The following is a 19,656-nucleotide window of genomic DNA, read 5'->3' as shown; positions in this document are numbered from 1 at the left end:
CGCGTATGTCAGCATCTGTTAGCTTTCATGTATTCTGCATCTACCCCTTACAGTTAATGCTTGAGGCCCAAAATACATGAATCGGGAGAAGGAATAAATATTCATCAAAGAACAATCAATAAATATTTTGGGAAATTATATTCTCAGCATGCAGTCCTATGGGAGGTGCTTTGGGGAATACAAAGTGGAAGAGAATACCTAAGAAGCAACCCATTAGGTAGAAAAGCTTGGTATGGTGGTCTCTGAAAAAAAAAACCTACTCAAAGACCCGGTGTACTTTCATAAACAAACATTAAAAACAACATTAGTCACAATCCCTTAAAGGCAGAAACAACTCAAATATCCACTCCAATAAATGAATGGATGAAGATGTAGTATACATATACAATGGAATATTGCTCGGCCGTAAAAGGAATGATATAAGCCACTGAAATGTAAAAAGATCCCAAAATTATGTTATAGAGAAAGCAAGACACAAAACACTACAATTCATATAATTCTATGAAACATCCAGAAAAGATAAATCTACACAAAGCCAATTGGTAAAGTCCAAATCAAAAAAAAAAAAAAAAAAAAGAGGAGAAATTGTTTAATAGGCAAAGGATTTATTTTGGATACAAATTTTTATAATTAGGGACTGTCAACATAGCATGCTAGCCTAAGCTTCTGCCTGCAGTGCCAGCATCCAATATGGACACTGGTCGGTCTCCTGGCTGCTCTACTTTCAGCTTTTTGCTTACAGCCTGGTCAAAGACAGCCCAAAGCCTTGGGACCCTGTGCCCACATGGGAGACCGGGAAGAAGCTCCTGGCTCCTGGCTTAGGATTGGCTCAGCTCCAGCCATTGTGGCTGCTTGGAGAGCGAACCAACAGATGGAATATCTTTCTCTCTGTATTTCCTTCTCTCTGTAAATCTGACTTTCCAATAAAATAAATAAATCTTAAAAAAAAAAACCAACTTAATGTTATTTAAAAGGCAGAAATGGAGCTATTATTTACTCATTCACTCCCTCAAAAGCCCACAATAAACAGGAGCAAGGAGCCTGGAACCTAATTCCACAAGAGTGACGGATCCAACTACTTGAGCCATTACTTGTTGTCTCTCAGGTGCACATTAGCAGGACGCTGAAATCAAAGGTGGAGCCAGGACTCAAAGCCAAGCACTTGATACAGGATGCAGGCAGCATAAATATCATCGTAACCACCAGACCAAACGCCCACTTCTCCCACCAATGGCTTTCTTACAACGACCTTGGATCTGTCAAGAGAAAGCTTCTCAGCTATCATGCACACACCCCTTAAGCCATCCTAACATCGAGCACCCAATTGAGAGGCTCCGCCTCAACTCTTTCAATATATTGAGTCTCCCCATAAGATCCCGTTCAAAGAAAGGTTTCCTCTGATGATGGGGAAAAGCCTGAAAACACAGTGTGACTACTGCTTCTTGAAACCATACGATTAGCAGGGAAGGGAAGAACACCTTTTTGATGGACAAGACTCCAACTGGGTCTTAAAGACAATGCAGGGGCAAGTGTTTGTGGCAGAACTGGTTAAGCCACCTATATTGGAAAGTCTTGACTTGAGTCCCATTAACTTTGGGATTCTGATGTAATTTCCTGCTAATGTAACTAGGAAGATGTGGATGATGGCCCAAGTACTCGAGTTTCAGTCAGAGTCCAGATGGAGCTCCTGGCTCCTAACCCAGACCTGACTGTTTCAGGCATTTAGGAAATGAACCAACCGGACAGAATATCAACCTTGTCTCTCTCGGCCTTCCCCTCAGCCCAGGTATCTCTTTCACTAAATAAGCAACTGGGGGGCGGGGGGCAGTGCAGGAGAGGAAAGCAGTACCCACTTCCTCCATGCACATTCAAATCCTTCATGGCTCCAGCGCAAATGACACCTCCTCCAAAGTCCTACATCTCTTTGTCCAACAGGAAGCTTTAGCTTTAACTACTTTCATACTATCTACTATGTAGGTCTCAATGCACAATATGCACTAAGATTATCTAGGTACTGACCTCATTTCCCTAACCTGACTGCAAAATCCTTAACTTAAGAACAGGATTTATGCTTGATTCGTCTTTGCAAACCTCAGGATTTTCCAGGACCACAGCTTGTGTGGTTTAGTGCCTATCTGCTAAATAAATACATCAGTCAATCAATGAAGGAAATGGAGGGAGAATGCACAGAAGCTAAGAAGGAGCTGTCAAACAAAAAGGTCACTAAATCTTCATGCCTCCCTAGACAGAAGTGCTAGAAGGCCACACAGGCCAGATGACACAATACCACACACTAACCTGCATATATAGACAGATATGCCCAAAGTTGTTGAATGTGTGAATCATTCTGGTAACAGTATCCATCCAAAACAGATGGGAAGGGAAAATGATTGAAATAAACAGAAGCAACCAATATCTCACCTCTCCAAATATCAATCTTATACAACTCATATTAGTCTAACTGAGCAGTAAGCCTAGGGCAGAGATTCAATAAACGTTGAGTTGAATATTTAATTCCCCATCTTTTTCAGAGTAATATTAAATTCTTTCCCAATACCTATTAACACAGAAAGTTTTCAATTCATAAGCTAATAATGTTTTCCAAGGATTTCTAAGAGGCTAAATCACCATGAAAATTATCATTTCAGTTAATACATATTATATTAATTAGAAGTTTAATTTTTCATGTCATGCTCTCCTAGTTGACAATATCCTTGTTATGTCATTAAACTATAATTGTGTAAATCTGCTTCAACAAACAATAACTGAACCATCAATAAACTATTATGGCTTCCATAATCCCCAGCAAAGATTAGTTTCAACATCATCATCATAAATTAATACAGACATGTCCCAAATCTCCTGGTGAAAACCAAGAATTAGGTTTGCACAGTCATCCCTGCATGTAAGTGTTCAACAGTTTCAGTCTCTAACATTTAATCACACTGCTAGGAACCTCACAGAAAATTTGATCCCTTGGAAAACAGAGAATGTTAGAGACAAGACAAAAAGTCATTTGAAGTCATCAGACCTTTAAAGCCAAGGTACACTGATTAGCAATAACGATATTATAACTAAGCACTTTCACTTCAGAAATATCAACTAAGTTTAGAATGTCTTTTTGGCATTTCAAAATTGCAATTCAATTCTAGGTCTCTCCTTATTTTAACAACTAGCATTATACAGTTTCTAATGGCATCAACAGAACAACGTACTAAGAAAAAAAGTAATAAATGAAATTAGAAAATTTTCAAGACTCTTCAGAAAAGATAAATCCTTTCTGGATTCATGCACTTCACACCAGCTCTCCAGTACAATCTGAAAACAAATAAGCACTATCCTCTTGACAGACTCTAGAAAATGACACACCCACTTTAAAAATCAAGGACAGGCATACATGCATCTGCAAACATTTTCAACCATCACCAATTCATGGAGCACTTGAGCTGCACGGCTTCTCTACCCTACCTGACTTTAACCTACACAGGGAGGCATCTCTCTCACTCCACAATGGTTGTCTTTGTGTGGTTTAATTAGGGCACGCTACAATCCAAGTAACGAAGACTTCTGAAGTCTCATTCAACAAGTAGGTGCACTGTGATAGAATCTAGAGAGGTTAGGGATCCAGTCACCATTCTGCCAGCTTCTTAAGCTGTAGGTTACTAAATCAATCTAAATCTCTTAGTGTAAAAATGAGAATGCACGCCTGCTTTACAGAACTGTTAAGAGTAATCACTGAGATAACAAATATGAAAGAAGTTAGAACAGTGACAGACACATTGCAGGGACACAATAAAATGCTAGCTCATAAAAGGAAAAAGGGCAATACAGTCAGCTGGAGAGCTGTAAAATCTAATCTGGCTGAACTTCTGTCTATATGATCATTTTCTCTTAAGAGACAGGGAAGTCAGCTCCTGGCTGTTATTGTTGCAGACAAAGTCAAGACAAGAGAAAAAAAGAAAAAGAAAGAAAAACTGGATTTGTAATGGCAAGGTTGGAGTCAAGAAGCATGTACTTTACTCATAGTTACACATCTTTTAAGGTCAATAAAGCTTTTAGAAGATAACATTGTATAGGAGAAAATCCTCTTGACCTCATGGCAGGAAGAGTCTTAAAACAAGACACAGAAAGCACTAACTATATAAAAAAACAAACCAGTAAATTTGACTCCATTAGAATTAAGAACTTCTGTGCATTAAAAGACACCATAAAGAGTGAAGAGGCGGGCCCGGCGCGGTGGCGCAAGTGGTTAAAGGTCCTCGCCTTGCACCCCCGGGATCCCATATGGGCGCCGGTTCTAATCCCGGCAGCCCCGCTTCCCTTCCAGCTCCCTGCTTGTGGCCTGGGAAAGCAGTCGAGGACTGCCCAAAGCTTTGGGAACCTGCACCCGCGTGGGAGACCCGGAAGAGGCTCCTGGCTTCGGATCGGCATAGTATCGGCCCGTTGCGCTCACTTGGGGAGTGAATCATCGGACGGAAGATCTTCCTCTCTGTCTCTCCTCTCTGTATATCCGCCTTTCCAATGAAAAAATAAAAAAAATAAAAAAAAAAAGAGTGAAGAGGCAAGCAACAGAATAGAATGCATCTACACATACACTCAACAAAGGACTTGCATTTGCAGTAATAAAGAACTTCCCAATAGCAACAAAGACGGGAGGCCCAGATTTAAAAAAAAAAAAAAAAAAAAAAAAAGTGGAGGAGATTTGAACAGAAACTTTACTGAAAACAACATCCAAAAGGCTAACAAATAAGTAAAAAGCTGTTTACCCTGATGACGAATCAAGCAAAGCAAAATTTACCAGACTGAAGAAAATTTCAAAATTTAACTAAACCCAGAGTTGCAGAGAGTGAAGCAATGGGGGTGCACGTATGGCTGGAGGGAGTGCTTACTTGGCAGAAGGTTTGTAAAACAGCCTAACTGGTAGTGCCCTGTAACTACAGCAACCATACAACTCAGCATCCAAACCCAGATCCTCCAGAGAATAAAAGGTGCTGGTTACACTTGTACTGAGACAACAGATATAAATCAGGTCAAATGGCTAGCCGTGAATCAACAATTCTATTCCTAGTTGTACGCTTCATATAAACTTGTACAAATGGGCACAATATGACACGGATAGGAATGCTGAAACCAGCTTTGCTCACAATTGCCCTAAACTGAAAACATCTCAAGCATCTAACAAGAGTAGTAGAAGACAAGATACAAAAGCTGTTGTATATTTCTCAAGTCTACTGGAAGGCAATATTGAAAGATTGTGGAACTCTTACAAAAAAGTCCCATAAAAGTTTGGCAAGTACAAACTAAAGCATCACAGAAAATAAACACCCTTTTTATCTCACTTCTCCAATTCATTTATCATTTCCTATTCTGCAAGACTGACCACTGCATCCCTACTTTGATAAAACACTATCCTTTTTACCAATACAAGAACAAGATCTACGGGAAAAACCGAAGGTATGCGGTAGTGAACTACGTATCAAACTGAAAGCCACATCACTTAGTTAAGCCTGGTATATAAAAAGCCATGAAAGTTTCTGAAGCACATTAAAATTAGTTATCAAACTTCCTCAACAACGCTCCGTCACTCACATCATGCCTTCCACGTGGTAGTTTCTACTTTATCTCCATAAACAGCACTAAAGGGGCACCACAGCAATGCTAACAGTCACCCCCTGAGGCGTAGGCACAGGAGGTCCACAAAATCACTGCAGGCCAGTCAGCCCTCTAGGTTCTTCCTTTGATGTTGAAGCCTTCCATCCTTATCTTCAATCACTACACTGTAACAGGTTGTTGCTCTTGTTTTAAAGCATATTTTTTTGAAAGGCAGGACCCTATAAGAGGGCTCTTCCACTCACTGGCTCACTCCCCGAATGGCTGCTACTCCCAAGGCTGACTCCAGGAGCCAGACACTTCTTCCTGGTCTCCCAGGCAGGTGGAGATCACACCTGGGGCCCATTTTTGGCTGTCTTCCTGGTACCTTAGCAGGCAGCTGTTTCCAAAGCAGAGCAGCAGACTCAAACCAGCAGATAAGGGATACTGGCCTTACAAGGGCTTAATGTGCTTCACCACAACCTTTCATCTTACAAGTTGGAGAAATCCAAGTTAAGAATACTGACCCAAACAAGTAACGTTGTCTTTTTCTCCTCAGACACAAAAAGTGTTACTTAATGTCACCTTAATATATCTGTGAAGAAACTTCCAATGGACTTAAAGGGGGAAAAAGCAGCGCAGAATACAAGCCCAACACAATTAACTTCCACCTCAGTGCATGAACAGCCTTCACATGCTTCATACCTTTAACTTCCTGGTTCTTCCACACCCCAGGTTCCCTTGCTCTCCTGGTTCTTCTGTTTCCCACGCCTGTAATTCTTTATCACTGTCCCTCCTCAGTCTCTGTCTAGTCTGATGTTCTCTTTATCACCTGCCCGACATCGGGAACTCCAAGACCTTCAGCGAACACAGAAGGCCAATTGTGATCCAGCCAACCCTCTGCCTTGGCTCTTTCCCTCCCACCTCCTGCACTTCCCCACAGCAAAGGCCCAGCCCTTCTGGAAACACGCTGTGTTTTCGGGGTGGGGGTGGGGGCTCACCTCCAAAACTGCAGCAACTGGCACCTTTCCTTGCCCCACCCTCACTCTTGGCTCAATCCCTGCCCAGATCTACCCACGTTCTTCACACCTTCAGCCTAGCCTCCTCCCCTACCCCGTATCTGCAGTTAAGAACCTCATCTCTTACTTCACCTGCTCTGCTGCTCACAAACTCGTCCCAGCACAACCACTCCGTGTTTCCACGTTTTTGTTGTTGGTTTTTACTTCACGGCTAGCACCTTTCCTAACCCAATACACCTGGAACCTCTTTCTCCGCATCACAGAAATTCCACCTCCTCCTCACGTGGGTCATCATTTCCCCCCAATGCAATACCTACTCTCAACGCCACATCCACCACACCCAGTTCATCCTCACTCAGACCCCGAATAGCCGCAACCTCACCCTTTTGCATCATTCCACCTGCCCTCACACACCGCCCCCCTCGGTCGCCCTTCCGCATCTCCAACCTGCATCCCTCCCTGCCCTCCTCCACCTACTTCCACTCCTCCAGCCTCCCCTCACCGAGGCTCCCCTGCACCCCCGCCAGCCCCCCGCGGCTCCGACCAGTTCCCTCCCACTCAGGGATCCCCTCCCAGCCCCCGCCTCCCCACTCCCCGGGCCCCGCCCCCACCGGAGCCCCGCCCCTCCGCCCCGGAGCCCCGCCCCTTGCCCCGGAGGCCCTGCCGAGGGGCGGGGCCTGTCCCTCCTCCCCGATCCCCCGCCCTCCTACCGTCACGCTCAGGGGCAGCCCGACCCCGAGCGGCCCCGCGGTGACCCTCGCGCAGAGGCCTGTGGGAGGGGCGTCGCAGCCCCTCCGGCCCCCCGCCCGTCCCCCTCCCGCCCAGTCTCCTCCCCCTGGGAACGCGCGGGGTGGGTGACAGACCTGGCCGCGCGCCACCGCCACGGCGCCTGCCGAGGGCGCGGACGCTGCCCGAGGGAGCAAGTCGCGGCTGCCGCCTGGAGGAGGTGCCGTCGCCTCCGCCACCGCTGCCGCCAGGGGTAGGAGCTAAGCCGCCGCCATTTTGTGTCCCCCTGTTGTTGTCGTTGACATGAATCCGACATGACACTGATTACAGCCCAATGGAGTCTCATTAAACCCGAGCCGCGGCCCCGCCCCGGCGCTGCTCCATTGGACGAGACCACAGACACTTAGGGCCGCTCGTTGGCCTACGGGTCTGTCCGTCAGCCACTCACTAACCATGCCTCAGCCCATTGGGGCAAGTTCCTGCCGGTCATCGCGCCTCCACACAGACACGCCCCTCGACCCATCATCCCCCCTCCGGCCCCACCCCGAGGGAGGGTCCACTGCCAGTACCAATCAACAGACTGCTGGACCCGCCCCTCCAGGACACCGATTGGTCCAGCCCGTTCTCTCGCTCCTGGACGCCGCGCCACCTCTACTTCCACGCACCCGCCCCCGCTCCCTCTAGGAATGGATTGGGTCCACTGGCAGCAGAGGCGCTGGGCCCTATTGGCTGCCGCCGACGCCAATCAGAAGGCCTTTTCCCTCTCCCCTCCCCCACTCCACCCCAAACCCCCTAGCCCGCAGCTAAAGTTTGTGTGAGAGCTGATCGCTGGCGGCGGCCGCAGGATTTAGGGGTGGGCGCGGGCGGGCGCGCGCGGGCGGGCACGCCAAGTTAAAATCCGAGGTTCTCAGTCGCCGGCTCCCGCGGTGGAGCGCGCGGACGGGCGCGCCGCCCGGAGCGTTCCATCCCGCCCCCTCCTCCACCCTCTCTCCCGTCCCGTCCCGGGCGACTACTCGCCCGCCCCCTGGCTCGCATCCTTCCCCCCCGCCCCAACACACACACACACACATATATACACATACACACACACACACATATACACACACACCCACACACACACACATCCCTACCCTGCAAGCCCCAGGTTGGGTGCAAGCAGAACGATGTCGCTGCAGCCTCCTCGCCATCCCATGCCGAGGGGGAGTCAGCCGCTACCCGGCGGGCGTGCACCCACCCCCCCCCGGCTCTACACTCGCCCGTGTCTGCAAGCACGTGCACCGTTCGCCGCTGCCTCTGGCCACCCTGGTCCCCAGCTAACCTCGCCTGCAGCCCGGCCAATCGCTCGCTGCCCTTTGTTGCTGCAGCCCGGGTCTCCCCGCTGCCTTCCTCAGCCTCCGCCTCGTCCTTTGCCAGCCGCCCGGGTCCGCAGCGCCGCGCTCCCCCCGCCCGGGACCCACCGCCGCCGCCGCCTCCTTCTCCTCCTCCGCCTCCTCCTCCTCCTCGGCTCCGGGCTGCAGCGCACAGAGCCCGAGGCAGCGCCGCCCAGCCCCGCTCCCCCCGCGCCGCCCGCTAGCCCGCCCGGCCCGGCCGGGGGCGCAGCCCGGACCCCGCCCGCCCCAGTCTCCGCCCCGGGGGTACCTGCCTCCGCCCCGGGGGGCTCCGCTCGCCGCCCTCGGGGGAGGGCGGGGATGCCGGTGTCCGCGGGAGGATGGGGACGCCTGGGCCGTTTGGGGCGGGGAATGTGCCCGCCAGGGTTGGGACTGAGGTGCGAGCCTCGCCAACACGCAACACCCCCCCTCCCCGCCTCCCGCTGCCGCCGTGGGCCCCAAACTTCGTCCTTCGCCCCGGCCTTGGGCCCTCGGGCGACCGCGGCAGTTTCGAGGTGGGGGGACGCCTCAGGAGCTGTGTCTAGCCTGATAGGAGGAAGAGGGAGCAGTGACATTCAGCGGCTGCGGACAGGGCACGGCGGCCGCATCCCGGGGTGGGAGTGGGGATGTCAGACTCGGGCTGACGCGGGGAAGCTAGCCCCTCAGGATGCTCTCTCCCCGGCTGCGAGGAGCGAACAAGCACCAGGCTGCGTTCTCGGCGCTGCCTCGGGCTGTGCAGCCCGATGGGGTGGGTACGGGGGATGGGGGTGGGCTCCCACGCCAGCGCTCTGAGGCAGGCTGATGGCAAAGTTTGGTTTTTCCAGGCTTTCCCCCTAGGCCCCCCGAGTTCCTGAGGCCCACTTGAGGGAGGCCGGGGATGGGGACGCCCTGGCGCGGCCCACATGCCTCCTCCCAGCGCCCTGGGAACTCCTGAAGCGTGTCCCCTCCGGGTTCTTCCCAGAGGTGGGCGGGATGCTGCCAGGGGAGACTTGAGAACGCTGGAAAAGGTAGACTTGGAGGCATGGCCCCTGCAGACTTTTTGAGCTCTGAGAAGTTTCCCTGCCCAGGCGCCATTTCTTCGGGAGGGGATAGGGGGAGGAGAACTGTGGCTTTGAAAAAAGAACCAAGTTTCAGGCCTGTTGTGGCCCTGGGTAGAAAACCACCTGTTGGTCTGAAACTGTGCCCTAGGAGTCAGGACAGTCCCGGGCTCTGGAGAGATGCAGGGTGCTGGGTAGCAGGGTCCGTGGCCTGAAGGGCATCCCCACGTCCACTGACACCTCCCCCAGGCAGCTTGCATCTGCGGCCCTCCAGCAGAAACCACTGGACACGCAGGTAGAGAGTGAGAGCTACTTATCTCAGGTCTAATCTCAGGCAAACAAAACCAGCAGCAACACCAGCCCCCCCCCGCCCCCGCCCGGTCCAGGCAGTAGCGCCCAGAGCTGGCACAAAGCGACTGGCTGCACACTTGTGGAGGAAGGGCTGAGATCCCCTTCCTGGATGCTTCTTGACAGCAAGGTGAGAAAGGAGCAAAAACAAAGGGCACAGAGCTGGATGAAAGGATGGGAGGAAAAAAGGAGAACTGAAGAGGGCTAACAGGACACTGTCACCAGCTCCATTATAAACCTCTTTTATAGGTGTTTTATTACTTGGTTGTTAGTTTTTAAAACACAAACCTCTTTAGATTAAATCTTGGCATTCACAGCCTCAGCCCAGGGAAGTGAAGCACAAGGGGTGCTCCCCTGCCCTTCACTCGCCTACTTAGGAGTTAAAGTTACTGATCCAGCAAACAGACAGCAGCTTTGGTTTCCTCAGACTGCTTCCCTACCTCTTAAAGTCCTCAGAAGTTGCTCAGGGTGAATTTTTACAAGCCGCTAGTTTGTAATTCAGTCCAGTTCATTTAGGCATTTGGTAAAGGACATTTAAAAGGTGTGCTTTTAAAAAAATAATAATAGTGCGTTTTTTTATTTTCCAAGAAGTTACAGAGTAAACTTAAGAATCCTGGCAGACACTTTCCTGTTCCATTTTTGTTTCCCTCCCTCTTTCATACAGGCTACCCAGATGCATTTTTATTTTGTGAATTATTGGAGTCCCTCAGACTGCATCTTATCTCAAACAATAAAATAAACTATGTCTTAATTATAAACAAATTTTACAACCTCAAACTGTACACTCAAACTAAAGTGCGGGAGAGAAGTGGCTCAAGACAGCAGAACCCCTAAATAGTCTACATTGAAGATGCCTTCAGCCAGTGAACTGTGAGGGACTTAGGAACATCTAAAACCAATTACCTAATGACTTATGGACAAGGACTTCCAGGGAACCTAGAGGAGAGAAATGGGTTGCATCTGCAGACACTTAACCCCAGGAGCTAGCGAATGCAAAAGAAATGACTGTCCCACATCTGCATGTCTTTGAAAGTTGTGTTCTTAGCACTTGGGAGTTCTCTAACAGGAGTGTCCATGGCTTTCCCATAGGGGCTCCCCTCCAGGGTTGCTGGTCCTTTGAGAAATCTGGCTCTTCAGATAAGTGGGACTTGCAAAGGATAAAAGGGACGCAGCCAGAGATGCTTAAGGTTTACTCCTAAACCTCCCTCTTATCTGTGGTATCGCAGGTCCTCATCTGAGCTAAATAGCTCAATTAAGAAGCAAACCGAAAAAGAGCTTGGACTGAAAACCAAGCATAGTGTTAAATGTTGCCAGCTGACTAAGGTTGCAGGATGACAACAGCTCACCGCACCTGTTCCCTGTCACGCCAACAGCGGTTCCCAGCAGCCACCGCTGGCCAGAACAACTGACACCTAGCCCAGTGCCACTCTGCTCAGTGTGACCCATGGATCAACTGGCATCATAACAATCTAAGAAGGGTGTTTGAAATACGGGTTCCTCTGCCCAACTCCCAGGGACTGGGATTCAGCAGGACTGGAGGAGGGCTCCCGAGCCAACAGAATTCCAGACCTTGATTCAGTGAACCGCCCCTGAATTTGAGCAGCCCTGGGTGATGCTGAGTCTCTTCCTTTCCTCTCTGGGAAAAAGCCTGTTGTGTCTGAGCCAGGAGGCTATGCCCCCCAGGCCAGGGTAGCTCCTGGCCTAACCTACTTGTCCTTGAGTGTTGAGTAAGGATAAGAAAGAGTGCAGAGTGATCCTGAGTTTGTTTACTTGCTCTGAGGCAAATCAGACAAACAGCCCGATAAGAGGCAGCAGGCTCACAGACCTTCTGAAAGAGCCACAGGAAACAGGCAGGGACCCTACACTGACTTTCCACGGCCCAGCCCAAGAGGAATTCTGTTTACATTCAATTAGTCACTTGAAAGAAGTGTTAGTCTACACCTCCCTTCCCACTGCTACAAATCCTCTCTTTTCCCTGTCTGGAGCTCCAGGTGTTTGGTTCCCTAAGTCAAGGGCTTGTAGGACCAGGACAGATCAGGAGTTAAATCATAAAATGCACCATCTCTTGTCTCAAGTAAGAACCCAGAATGATCCCCAGCGCCAGCTTTCCACACACATACCCCATTTCTGTATTGCTGTTTAAAAACCTCATTTAAAGACCTCCTGGAGGGACTCTCAACTCCTTAGTTGTTGTCCCTGGGCGGTAAAGATCTGCACCTAGCCAGTATCCCCAGTACCCCCTCCACAGCCTCTCCCAACCCACACTGCTCCGCCGAGTCCAGCACAAGCTGTTCCCTCTGCTGGGCTCTCACTCCCAGCCTTATCTGATAGAGACCTTGCAGAAAGAAGGGCTCCTCCCAGCCCTGCCTGGCTGCTGCCTCTTCTGTGACGCTTTTAGGGTCTTTCCAGGTGGCTCTCAGGACTTGGAGCGTGCCTGACCTCTAGCCTGGCTGCGTAAGTGCTTGCTTAATAGCTGTGGAATTCTAGAGTGAACAAAAGCACTTGCCTCACACTCTTCTCGTCATATTTGCCCATTTTCCTAATTAGCTTTTCAACTGCATGCCAGCTTATTTGTATAACTGCTTGGAGTGCCATAGACACTATGTGATAAAGAAATGCCTTCTATCTGAGATTCCCCTGAGCAGCTTTAAAAAAAAAAAAAAAGAAAGAAAGAAAGGCAGAGTTGCAGTGAGAGAAGGAGAAAAGAATATCGTCCATCCACGGGCTCACTCCCCAAATGGCTGCAATGGGCTGCAGCTGGGCCAGGGGAAGCCAGGAGCTTCTTCTGGGTCTTCCACGTGGGGATAGAAGTCAAGAACTTGGGCCATCTTCGCTGCTTTCCCAAGTGTGCTAGCAGGGAGTCAGTAAAGGCATGGCACCTATGTAGTTATGGCTTTCCTGGCCATGACATAGCGTGGGTTCTGTCTAAGCAGCTTTTGAATAAGCCTAGAGCCTAGAACCTGTGTCGCTCCTGACACCAATTATATGAGAAAATTCGTGATGGGAGCCACTTCTCCATCTGTTTCCTAAGCACCCATCGCAACAAAGACTTAGCATCAGGTGATTCCCAGGAAAACAGGAGGAGAGTAAGGGACTGTATATTAGGCAATGTTGTTGACAAGACAGGGGTCTCAAGGATCCTGTTGCTTTTGAGACTCAAAAGTGAGGTAGCCTTTCATTCATCAACATCATAAAATTGTCTTCATAAAGATGCAGCTTTTAGCACTAGGCTAAACCAAAGACATTCTGACGTACTCCAATGTTTAGTTTAATAATGCAAATCTTGAGTTTTTGCAGGCCTATAAAACTGCAAAAAGAATTAGGGCAGGGCAGCTGCTGTGCTGTTGTCAGACCACTGCCAGGGAGGCTTGCATTCCATACCACAATGCCTGGATCAAATCCAGGCTATGCTTTTAACCAAACTTCCTGCCGATGCACCAAGGAGGGGCAGTGGATGATGGCCCAAGTATTTGGTTCCAGACAACCACTATGGAGACCCAGATGGAGTTTCTGACTCTTGACTCTAACTAAGGTAGGCATTTTTTTTCCTTATGATTGATTGATCAACTGATTGATTGATTTGAGAGGCAGAGTGACACAGAAAGGAGATGACAGAGAGGTCTTCCGTTGACTGTGAAACTCCCTGATGGCCACAACAGCCAGTGCTAAACCAGGCCGAACCCTGGAGTTTCTTTTGGGTCTCCCACAACAGTGGAGGAGCCCAACATATTGGGCCACCTCTGTTGCACATTAACAGGGAGCTGGTTGGAAAGTGGAGCAGCCAGACCTTGAACTGGCACAGTAAGGGATGCCAGCATTCACAGGCAGCAGCTTTACCCACAACGCCACAGCACCAGCCCCTAGAAGTTAAGATGACACTTAGGATCCTAGCATCTCATATTGGCGTGTCTGAGTAGTGAGTCTCTACCAAAACTCTGATTTGAGTCTACTTCCACTCCTGATTCTAGCTTCCTATTAATCTGTACCCTGCAGGGTAACAAATGCTGGCATCAGTAGTTGGATGTTTTAAGCTTTTTTTTTTTTAATTGGAAAGGCAGATTTACAGAGAGAAAGAAAGACAGAAAGATCTATAGAAATTTCCAAGTGACCGCAACAGCCAGAGCTGTCTATCTGAAACCAGGAGCCAGCAGCCTTCTTTCTGGTTTCCCACATGGGTGCAGGGTACCAAGGTCTTGGGCCCTCCTCAACTGCTTTCCCAGGCCACAAGCAGGGAGCTAGATGGGAAGTGGAGCAAGGCAGACACGATCTGGCACACATATGGGATCCTGGCGCATGCAAGGCAAGGATTTAGCCACTGTACCACTGCCCTGGACTCTAGTAGCTGAATTCTTGTCATCCATGCTGGAGAACTGGCAGTGAATGGGATGTCTCTGTCTTTCTCTGCCTTTCAAACAAATAAAATTAAATTTATTCTTTTAGAAGAGCTTGAAGTAACTGACAATAGCCAACTTTCTTATTTTTAAATTTGATTGACAAAGAGGAGGAGATAGAGATTCCATCTGCTTGTAAATTCCCCAAATGTCCACAGCAGCCAGGGCTGGGCTGGAGGTAAAACTGGGACCAAATACTCCATCCAGAATATCCACAAGAGTGGCAGGGATTCAATCACTTGAGTGTTGGTGTCCTAACTAGCAGCCTTCTACAAGGCTAAACAGCCACTTGTCAACTTTTACAATTCTTTTTTCCTTGGAAATTTTACAGAGAGAGAAAGTTTTCCATCTATGGATCCATTCCCTAAATGCCACAACAAGCCGGCGCTGCCACAGGGACACAGGGACTTGAGCTATCCCCCGCAGCCTTCCCAGGTTATAAGCAGAGAGTTGGATCAGAACTGGAGCAGCTAGGACTCAAACCTACTCCTGTAATGGATGCAGGTGCCATGGGTGGAGGATTAGCCTACAAGGCAGCCAGGCAGGGCTCCATTCCCCATTTGTACTTTCAGAGATTAAGGGACAATTGAACTCCCCAAAAGGAGGACATACTCTCCAAATAAAAGCTGTCTCCATGAAAAAACAAAACTGTATGATTCTGGCCGCCCAACCAGGTACATTCAGTAATCACTGGACTACTTCATACTTTTCCAAGAGTAAAGAAGTGTAAGTCAAGTTCAATTCAACTACTAATGATTTTCCTCAGTATATACATCCAGTGTGCTCCATCTTACTGAAAAAAAATAGCTTTTTCATTTTCTATCCTTAATACAGAAGGAAAACACATACCTCATACAGCCGCAGCAAACGGATGTGGAAGAGAGCCTCAAATAAAGACTAGAACACCCAGATTGATTTTGATGCATCTCTGCCATAAATCAATGTGTTAGGCAAATCACCAAGTGGCTGCTTCTTAGAATGTGAGCTTCTAGAAGCTCGAGTCTCCCATCATAAAGTAATGGCAAGAAGTGAAATGTTAATTATCCCCACTTATTGGAATATCACACTCTTTGCCATATGTACATGCCATTGTCAAATGTTAAAAATGTTTTCAGAAGCAATATTTTTTTTAAAGATTTATTTTTATTATTATTTTTTCATTGGAAAGGCGGATATACAGAGAGGAGAGACAGAAAGGAAGATCTTCCGTCCGATGATTCACTCCCCAAGTGAGCGCAACGGGCCGATACTATGCCGATCCGAAGCCAGGAGCCTCTTTCAGGTCTCCCACGCGGGTGCAGGGTCCCAAAGCTTTGGGCCGTCCTCGACTGCTTTCCCAGGCCACAGGCAGGGAGCTGGATGGGAAGCGGGGCTGCCGGGATTAGAACCGGCGCCCATATGGGATCCCGGGCGTGCAAGGCGAGGACCTTTAACCACTTGCGCCACCGCGCCAGGCCCCAGAAGCAATATTTAAGAAGAGGGAAGGGACAGCGCAATGGCTCAGTGGCTGAATCCTTGCCTTGAACACACCAGGATCCCATATGGGTGTTGGTTCATGTCCTGGCTGCTACACTCCCCATCCAGCTCCATGCTTACAACCTGGGAAAGCAGTAGAGGATGGACCAAAGCTTTGGGACCCCTCCCGTATGACAGACCCATTGGAAGAAGCTCCTGGCTCCTGGCTTTGGATCAGCTCAACTCTGGCCTTTGCAGTCACTTGGGGAGTAAAACAGTGGAGAGAAAATCTTTCTCTCTGTGTCTCCTTCTCTCTGTTAATCTGCCTTTCCAATACAAATAAATAACTCTCAAAAAAAAAAAAAAAAAGATGGAGGGCTGGTGAAGTGGGCTAATCCTCCACTTGCAGGTGCCAACATCCCATATGGGCACCAAGTCTAGTCCCAGCTGCTGCCCCTTCCAATCCAAGACTCTGATTGTTTCCTGGGAAAGCAGTGAAGGATGGCCCAAGTTCTTGAGCCCCGCATCTGTGTGGGAGACAGGTGAAGATCCTAGCTTCTGGCATCAGGTCGGCTCAGCTTCAGCTATTGCAGATGAAGCTCTCTGTCTCTCCTTCTCTCTGAAAATCTGTCTTTCAAATAAAAATAAATAAATCTTAAAAAAAGAAAATAGAAAATGGAAATGCTAACTAGCGGTATCTTCACATGCTAAAGACATGCATTGAGTTTTCACATTGTACCTTAAAATCATATTTAAAGTTGAAAAACAAAACAAAAAAAAACAACTTTTTATGTGGCAGTTAAAGTCCTGAACAGAAATCTGTGTCTTAGTCTTATTCAGCCTTAAAATCCTGTAGCTTCACTTAAATAGTGAACTCTGCCCTGGATAAACTACAAGGGTACTTCATAAGGCTCATGGAAAATAGAATTAAGAGAGTAAGTTTAGCTTGGTGCATAAAAACAAAATTGAAATTCATGTGTACAAGCAGTAGTCAAAAAACTCATAAAAAATGTGAATAGACTTCAAAAGTTTTTGCGTCAAAATAAGCTTAGCATCTTTTAATTTCATTTTCCAAGAACTTTTTCCAGTACCCTGAGTTAACTCACCCTGCATGTAAAATGCCTGAGGAATTGTAGTGTAGCAGGGAAAGCCAGTCTGCCACCGGCATCCCAAGGGGCACCCGCTAAAGGCCTGGCTGCTCCACTTAGATACAGCTGCCTGTTAATGTCCCTGGGAAAGCTGCAGAGGATGTCCAAGTGCTTGAGCTCCTGCACCCACGTGGGAGATAAACTTTTGCGCTTTAGATTTCAGCCTTCCCATCCCCGACTGTGGCAGCCATCTGGAAAGTGAACCTGTGGATAGATTTCTCTTCCTCTGTCTCACCCTCTCCCTCCATAACTCTACTTTTCATATAAATATATCTTTTTTAAAAATATTCTTTAAAAAATTCACGCATCAAGACTGTAAATCTCAGGGCAGGCATGTGGTACTGTGGTTAAACCCACATCCCATACTGAAGGGCAGTCTAGGCTACTGTGTTTCCAGTGTAGCTTGCTGCTGACACATCTGGGATGCAGCAGATAGCCGCTGTTACTGGGGTCCCTGTGCTCACACAGGAGGTCCTGATGAAGTCCTAGCCTCATGGCTTCTGCCTGGCCCAGCCCTGGCTGTTGCATTTGCTGTGTGAGCAGCTGGAAGATCTCTTTTCACCTTTCTACCTTTCCCCCTTTCAAATAAGAAAACTGAAAACAATTTTTAAACACTACAGACCTCGTAAGCCTAAGGGTATGTCTTACACATCATAAGCACTCGTTAAATAGCTGAAGTTTGGATGAATACATTTGCTAACCTCTGACAAGCAGTACTTCCCAGTACCCAACCTAACACCACCTTCTCTGAGCCATGTTTGATGAGGAGTGTTTAAACACCTAACAGTTCAGCATGTGACCCATGGGTGTGATGGGTGTGTTCCCTTTTATATTATATACTTGCTATTTGTTACATGTATGTATATGGACTTGGACCTGCTCTGGTCTCGCGTCTTCTTCCACTGTATTTGGAGGAGCTCCTCACTTCTTTCACACTATTTGGGCTGCCCCTCCTGGAGTCTGCAGCCCATTGCTCCATCAGCCTCATTTGGGCAACTGATACTGACACAGCCTACCTACTAGCTAGGACCAAGATTGTCTGTATTCTTTTGATTACAATACCTCACATGGAGTGATAACCTTCAGTAAACAGTCAGTAATAACTCCTACAGTTTGCTTCCTGAACCATAACCAGTGACCTGAAATAACTCCCATTTCAATTGATTTGTAGTTTGTAGTCTCCCTGCAAGGGAAAGATGAGTGTTTCCTCCCTGTGCTACCCGGCATTTCATGGCCTTCTTTTCCAGAAGGTTACAACTATGTGGCCAGCTTCTGCTCATGAGTAACAAACCAAAGTGATATGTATTCCTGCTAGTTTAAGAAGTTAACCAGAGTAAGTCCGCTCTCTTCCTCTCTCTTCCCTTTGGTAGCATTTCAGAAGGCATGTATCTCAGATGATGCCAAATTTGGCAGAGCTACTATTGGGTTGCACCCCTGAGGAACTGAATGAAGTGGGCTGCACCCATTTGCTTTTTTAAAAAAAAAATTATTTATTTATTAAAAGATTTATTTACTTTTATTGGAAAGGCAGATATACAGATTGGAAAAGAGACAGAGAGGAAGATCGTCCATCAGATGACTCACTCCCCAAGTGACCACAACGGCCAGGCTTCTTCCAGGTTTCCCACGTGGGTGCAGGGTCCCAAGGCTTTGGGCCGTCCTTGACTGCTTTCCCAGGCCAAAGGCAAGGAGTTGAATTGGAAGCCAGGATTAGAACCAGCGCTCATATAGGAGCTTGGTGCATGCAAGCAAGGACTTTAGCCACTAGGCTACTGTGCCAGGCCCACCCATTTGTTTTAATACTTAACAAGAGAACTAAATCCTGGAGCCAGTACCATGCTGTAGGTTAAGATTCCACCTGTGGCACTGGCAGCACATATAGGCACCAGTTCAAATCCCAGCTGCCCTACTTCTAATCCCGTTACCTGACTTATGGCATGGGAAAGCAGCAGAGGATGGCTCAAGTTCTTGGCCCTTTTACACCCATTTGAGAGACCCAGAAAAATCTCTTGGCTCCTGGTTTTGAATTAGTTCAACTCCAGCCATTGTGGGCGTTTAGGGAGTAAAAAAAACGAATGGAAATTCTATTTCTCCTTCTCTCTGTTCCTCTACCTATAAAATGAAAGGGGCTAAGGTCAGCATGGTGGCTCACAGGCTAATCCTTCACCTGCAAATGCCAGCATTCCTAATGAGTGCAGCTTCCTATCCTGGCTGTTCCTCTTCCCACACAGCCACCTGCATATGGCCTGGGAAAGCAATCAAGGATGGCCCAAAGCCTTGGGACCCTGCACCTACACAGGAGACCCCCAAGGGGACTCCTGGCTTCAGAATGGCTCAGCTCCAGCTGTTACAGCCACTTGAGGAGTGAATCAGCAGATGAAAGATCTTGCTCATGTAAATCTACCTCTCCAATAAAAAGAAATAAATCTTTCAAAATAAAAATAATTTTAAAGTAAATCTTTAAAAGAAAGAGAAGAAAAACTAAATTTCTTGTTAAGCCAAAGGCAATGAAATCTGTCTACAGCAGCAGATTGTGCTGCTTAACCTAAGTTAATATATTTCCTACATGCAGTGCT

General features: G+C 48.0%; 1 protein-coding gene across 15 annotated transcripts in view; it reads right to left on the bottom strand.

The window, feature by feature from the left end:
- The window catches only part of KAT6B (lysine acetyltransferase 6B), a 166,454-nt gene extending 157,600 nt beyond the window's left edge, over positions 1-8,854 (bottom strand). For 7 of the 15 annotated variants that reach the window (XM_040976000.1, XM_040976002.1, XM_040976005.1 and 4 more), the window contains exon 1: positions 8,653-8,854. The gene's annotated coding sequence lies outside the window, so the exon portion shown is untranslated. Of the gene's footprint in view, positions 1-6,772; positions 6,778-7,467; positions 7,729-8,652 lie in introns of those variants that run through there. The other 8 variants (XM_040975999.1, XM_040976001.1, XM_040976003.1 and 5 more) reach the window with 3 other exon arrangements.
- Between the last annotated feature and the right edge of the window lie 10,802 nt (positions 8,855-19,656).

The sequence above is a fragment of the Ochotona curzoniae genome, unplaced genomic scaffold, assembly GCF_017591425.1.
Source record: "Ochotona curzoniae isolate NIBS_2020 unplaced genomic scaffold, NIBS_Ocur_1.0 contig_2692, whole genome shotgun sequence".
Taxonomy (NCBI): domain Eukaryota; kingdom Metazoa; phylum Chordata; class Mammalia; order Lagomorpha; family Ochotonidae; genus Ochotona; species Ochotona curzoniae.
The sequence above is the reverse complement of the archived record's forward strand: the minus strand, read 5'-3'. Positions and strand labels throughout refer to the sequence as shown.